The sequence below is a fragment of the Macrobrachium nipponense genome, chromosome 20 (genome assembly GCF_015104395.2).
Source record: "Macrobrachium nipponense isolate FS-2020 chromosome 20, ASM1510439v2, whole genome shotgun sequence".
In the NCBI taxonomy this organism is placed as follows: domain Eukaryota; kingdom Metazoa; phylum Arthropoda; class Malacostraca; order Decapoda; family Palaemonidae; genus Macrobrachium; species Macrobrachium nipponense.
In genome coordinates this window covers 59,858,028-59,863,977 of record NC_061089.1, presented here as the reverse complement: position 1 = coordinate 59,863,977, position 5,950 = coordinate 59,858,028, and the positions used below count along the sequence as shown (strand labels likewise).

At 35.7% G+C, this 5,950-nt stretch overlaps 1 protein-coding gene across 1 annotated transcript in view; it reads left to right on the top strand.

Moving 5' to 3' along the window:
- The first annotated feature begins 401 nt into the window (after positions 1–401).
- The window catches only part of LOC135226422 (uncharacterized), a 33,660-nt gene continuing 28,111 nt past the window's right edge, over positions 402–5,950 (top strand). The window contains exon 1 of the mRNA XM_064265965.1: positions 402–558. The gene's annotated coding sequence lies outside the window, so the exon portion shown is untranslated. The remainder of the gene's footprint in view (positions 559–5,950) is intronic.

The window sequence follows — 5,950 nt, the reverse complement described above, 5'->3', positions numbered from 1 at the left end:
AATCTAGTTTTCCTTCACTGTTGTTGGAATAAAAAAGAAGTATGCACATCCAAACAGGGTCTAGCGTGATTTAAGCTAATGTGAATATATATATATATATATATATATATATATATATATATATATATATATATACATGTTGTGTGTGTGTACATATATATGTGTGCGTGAACATACTACATACATGCGTGTATGTGTAAGCATCAATCCGCCCCTAAGTGAACAACCTCTTACAATGGACATATGATCTGAATTTCTGATAGAAACTTCCTAAGCCTAAGGTGATTGGAGAGATTCCATAACAATGGGACTTTCAACCAGTAAGATTAATGGAAGGGGGACGGGAGTAGGGGGTCACACATGAGTCACCAACAACAACACCCCCTCCCCTCCATCTTCCCAGTCCTAAAGATAAGGCCTGACAGTGGAGAAAGAGGCACAGAAGAGGGACAAACGACGAGCTCCATCCATTCGGCTCCTCGGGTCGCCAGAGATTGTTGTTCACCATCATCAAAGCGTGAGAGTCGGAAAGCAAGGAAGGATCACCCTGTTGGACAGGTGAGCCAATTTGTCCTTGATTGAAAAGAAACACGTGACAGGAAAATAACGAAGACGTGAAGCACTACCTTCGGAACTAACGGCATTAAAGTAAAATCATTTGGATAGGTTTCAGATTTCGTATTTTCTTCAATGTAGACAATACTAGGAAACTGAATCATCAGCAGATTCATTGTACAGGGATTTCGAAGTCCGTCCTCCAAACCCCCCGCCCCCCTCCCATTTCATCTCACTTATTATATATGAAGCTGCCTCGAGCTGAATGCAGAGATCCAAACCAGTTTCTCACTCTTTTTGAAACTTCTACAAGCCTTACCTTATTTAAGGCCCCGTGCTGGCATAAGGCCAGATCAGTCTTAACCAACTTACCAATGAACTACCCAATCTCTCCCTGAATCTTAAAGTAAATCCTGTGAAATTCCGCCAATCATACCTTTCTCGCGCTTTCACTTCCACAAATCTCACTCATTTCCAGTCTTCCGCTTCACGTCTCTTCTGATGAACTTGTAAGGAATATGAAATACAATTAGCTCATATATAAATCATTATGCAATTAATTTAAAATTTAAATGTATATATATATATATGTGTGTGTGTGTGTGTGTGTGTGTGTGTATGCGTGTGTGTGTGTATACAGTATATAAATACACACATTAAATATATATATATATATATATATATATATATATATATTAATAATGCATTGACCTACAAATGTCCTTCAATATCCAATTCGCTCTACCTCGGAATTAATATATTATCATTTATGTTAACCGAAGGGGAATTTTCTAGTTGATATTAATATCCTCTCATGGGTTCGAACCAGCATCCAGCGGACAGAGGAGAAATCAGGACTTCAGTGACGTTATTGATTCGGCTAACAAGTTAGCTGGACGCTGGTTCGAACCCACGAGAGCGACGAAATTTTTATCAACTAAAAATTCCTCTTCAGTCAACATATATGAAAATATATTCAATTTCAAGGTAGAGCGAATTGGAATTAAAGGGCATATATATATATAATATATATATATATATATATATATATATATATATATATATATATATATAGGAAAAAGGAAAAGTGAAACAGAGTGGTTGCTAGGCCTTTCAACACATCTCTTGTACCCTTTACTTCTATATCTCTTATCAGTCTGCGAGTAAAGGACGGTGGTGTCCGAAGTTACAACCACGAAAGGAAAGTGAAACAATGGAATGCTAACTACTTTCGTCTTATTAGCAAAACATGGTCACAACACCTAAATATATAGAGACAAAAACATATATATATATATATATATATATATATATATATATATATATATATATATATATATATCATCTATATATATATATATATATATATATATATATATATATATATATATATATATATATATATATATATATATATATATATATACATATCACCCTGTCACCATGTCACTGCGCGATACGCAACACTGGCGCAATAGTGTCGCCATCCGTCGTAATTAGATTGCGCACCTGCAATGGCGACGTACACCATCCATTTGAAACATCCACCTACACATGGTGCACGTCACCAAAACTTAGCAACGTGGTAACAATTCTTGGAGATTTCGTCCGTAATTGCATTGTAATGACGAGGTAATTAGCAAATTTTCGCTTGAATTGTTAATGTGTGCCGCTGATTTTTTTTTTGTGTTTTTTTTTTTTTTTTTTTTTTTTTTTTTTTTTTGCACCCTAGGGCACGCAACCGATGGCGATGATCGCCAAAACCAGTCATTACGAATTGCGTGGTTTTGCAACGCCGTGTGTGAATCCGGACATTAGTTGCAGCGACCATGACTTGATAATAATACGAAAGTACCTTAGCACTTCATTTGCTTCACTTTTCTTCATGGCTGTAACTTTGTTCGTGTAATCATCAAGTTTTTTTAAAGCAAACATTAATTTTATAATATACTATATATACAGTATATATTATATATTTTATATGTATATATATGTCTGCGCATCAAGTGAAAAATAGTCAGCTTAAACACAGTAGAAGACAAAGCAGAGGAGAAAACTTCCCCTGTCTTTTCTTTGATTTTCATTTTATTTCTTTTTGCGCAAGACATAAATTCTGGAGATGACAAGGAGCAAGAGAGAGAGAGAGAGAGAGAGAGAGAGAGAGAATAAAAGCCGTCAAGTTTTATGCACTGTCATGTATCAGAGGATCCAACTAGTCAAGTTCACGCATTGCATTGTTCTTCAAAGAAAATAAGTCTTTTTTGATATTTCAGACATTTTTTGCCATTAAATGCATATTGCAAAAACAATTCAAGGAATATCTGTACAATGGAATATTAAATAAAAGTAAATTCGTTTAGTATTTTGTTGCAAGACGTCCATACTTATCTAGTCTTATCCTATCTGCTTATGTGAGTTGTAACTATTTCCATAACATTCTATGACTTTTGGTAACACTTGTATTCTAAATAAATTACACTGGACCCTAAATATCTTTCGTATATTCCCCAATGAAAACTCTCGCGTGAAATATCATTTCCATTTACCCATTACCTAACCAGCTACTTCAATCTCAGCGCCACAAATGCACTATAAGAGAAAGTTCGGTTCCATGTATCTCCTAAAACCAACCTTAATTGCGCAGCCCCCGATTCCTGTAAGAAATCAGATACTTCAGAATCGTTTCCTACTTCTGATCTCCTCTGAGTAAGGTCTACCATCGTGCCTACTCAATTGATGATTCTGTTTCCCAATACTAATTCTTTTCCTCTCATATTCAGTTACCTAACAATCTTAAAATCTTCGACGGCTGTCCTAACATAGCCCATAAGTAGACTTTATCGTCTACTACCGCTTCACTCTAATATTCCTTTACATACCAGATAATGTGATCAGAGTCCCGCGTTTTTCAAGGTCTGTCCGTTTTTTTGTTTTTTTTTAAAGTTAGCAAAATGTCCACTTTTTTTTACTTTTGTGAGTTCCGTCCCGCTTTTTTCACGTTTGTCCAGCTTTTTCGTGTTACAAAAACAACACTGTCCCATTTTAATGGAATAGTACAGATATTTTGTTTAATTTTGCCATTTCACTAGCTGGCAACTTCTATTGTCTTCTCCGACTGCTACGATACCCCAATGAAGTGAATTAAAAGAATATTATATAGACTGTGAACTGTATAAAGTGCGGCCCTTTGCAGCTGCTGATGTCGACAGAATAAAGGGCCTAAAAGAAAGTCCCCACCGAAGGTACGATGGTAGTATGTGTGCGTGTGTGTGCGTGTGTGTATTATATATATATATATATATATATATATATATAATATATATATATATATATATATATATATACATATATATATTTATATATATATATATATATATATATATATATATATATATATATGTGTGTGTGTGTGTGTGTGTACATATATATAATAATATATGAAATGTCACGCTTTTACAGCAAAAAAAATCTGGTCACATAATACAAGAGCATTCAGACTTTGCAGTAATTGTACAAAAACATCATATCTATAATTTCAGAGATGTGGTCCTTCCCTGTTTCATTTCATTATTTTGTCCCGGAGGTGACACTGCACATAAAATTAACAAAGAAGAATGAATAGAAGACGGCTACGCAGGTGTAGTGTTCTGGTAACGGCCTTCCAATACAGTTTTAAATAAATCCATGGAATTATCTCAAGTAATAACTATTTTTCCACATCCAGATATATATGAGGACTTACTGACAGCTCAATTCTTTTAGCTTTGACTGAAGTTTTGTATAATGTTAGTGTATAACTTCCAGGCATTGCGATTTCGTGGCAATATGTCATTATATAAGAATGAAAAAAAAAACGGCCAAACCTTAGCCAATCTGTGCGTTGTCCAGCGCATCCACGTAACCACCGTAGGAGCACTTTCATAATGCGCTCCCTCACTTCTTTTTTTTTTAATGAATGCATAAACGAACCATGAACTTTAGGCTATATAGAATGATAATGGGGCAATTTCACCCACTTTGGCCTTAAGTCAGGGAAAACCCCACAAATGAACTGAGATGTAATAGTTAGAGGTGTTAGACAGCGAGTTGGGAGAAAGCAAGCAGGAACGGAAGTAAAGTAAAACAATAAAAAGCGAGTGCAGCTACGTCACGTAGGGACTTTGTGAACTCCCTATAGTAGCGTCCACAGACCTTTTTTTTGGGCGCAGTGCTTAGAAAAAAAAAACAGGTTTCAAGTTCTCAAGTTCCTTAAGGCTTTAAACCCCACCAGGCGGACTTTTGGTTTCCTACAACTGGATACCTCTCCTGACCTCATTAAAACAGTTCACGTACGGTCATCTCTTGAGAATAAAGAACCACAGTGAATGACATTGCTAATGAAATCTCCACGACCAGATTACGAGTTCATTTCCTATCAAGTGTGACCTTTCAGAGCAGGTTTCATCTTCTTGCTAAACAAGTCACTCATGATGAAACATCTACGAAGCTTCAGATGACATTACATACTGACTAGCGATATGATACACACAAAAATAAGAGTATTAAGTTAAGGTGGCTATCAATAAAAAAAAATAACGAAGACAACACTGCGTTCACCTTAGACAGATAATTCCTCTCTCTCTCTCTCTCTCTCTCTCTCTCTTCTCTCCTCTCTCTCTCTCTCGTCGTCTACAGTCTCTCATACACTCTCTCTCTTCTCTCTCTCTCTCGTCTCTCTCTCTGTGTGTGTGTGTGTGTGTGGTGTGTGTGTGTGTGCGTGTGTGTGAGCGATGACAGAAAATTCAAAAGACCCATCAAATTATCTTAATTATAACGGCATTTCTCAGTGTCTGAAAAATATAGGTAATGAAATAAAGATAAAAAATTAATTGTTGGTTGTGAAAAGTAAACTTATTTTGCGCCCACAGAATCTATAAAAAAATGAAAGGAAGAACGTAACTATATACACAGATAAAAACTTATTCATTGTGCATGAATATGAACCCAAATCTCTAAGCAATGAAAACAAAATACTTCTTGTAATAAACATCACAGTATAGGCACAGAATTTATTACTGGCAAGTAAACACTAAAATCATACTACAAGCAAGACGGCATTTACCTCGCAAGATTACACGAAACCATTTCACTCCCTTTCTATCTTCCAGCAGAGTAAATCAGGCTACTGATAATGTATCTTGTTGTCATAACAATTAACAATAGAAAGCAACTTGTATCCTTTAATCAGGCATCTTTATCTCTGCAACTTACGAGAAGTTATAGGTGTAGTTTCACTTGGAAAGATCTCGTTAGCAACACAGTACAGAAGCATCTACCGAACACAGGTTTGTGACTTGAGTGAATATTGGCTGTTTATTCATATTTAATGTAATTATCCCTTTGCGTTCCTATAGCT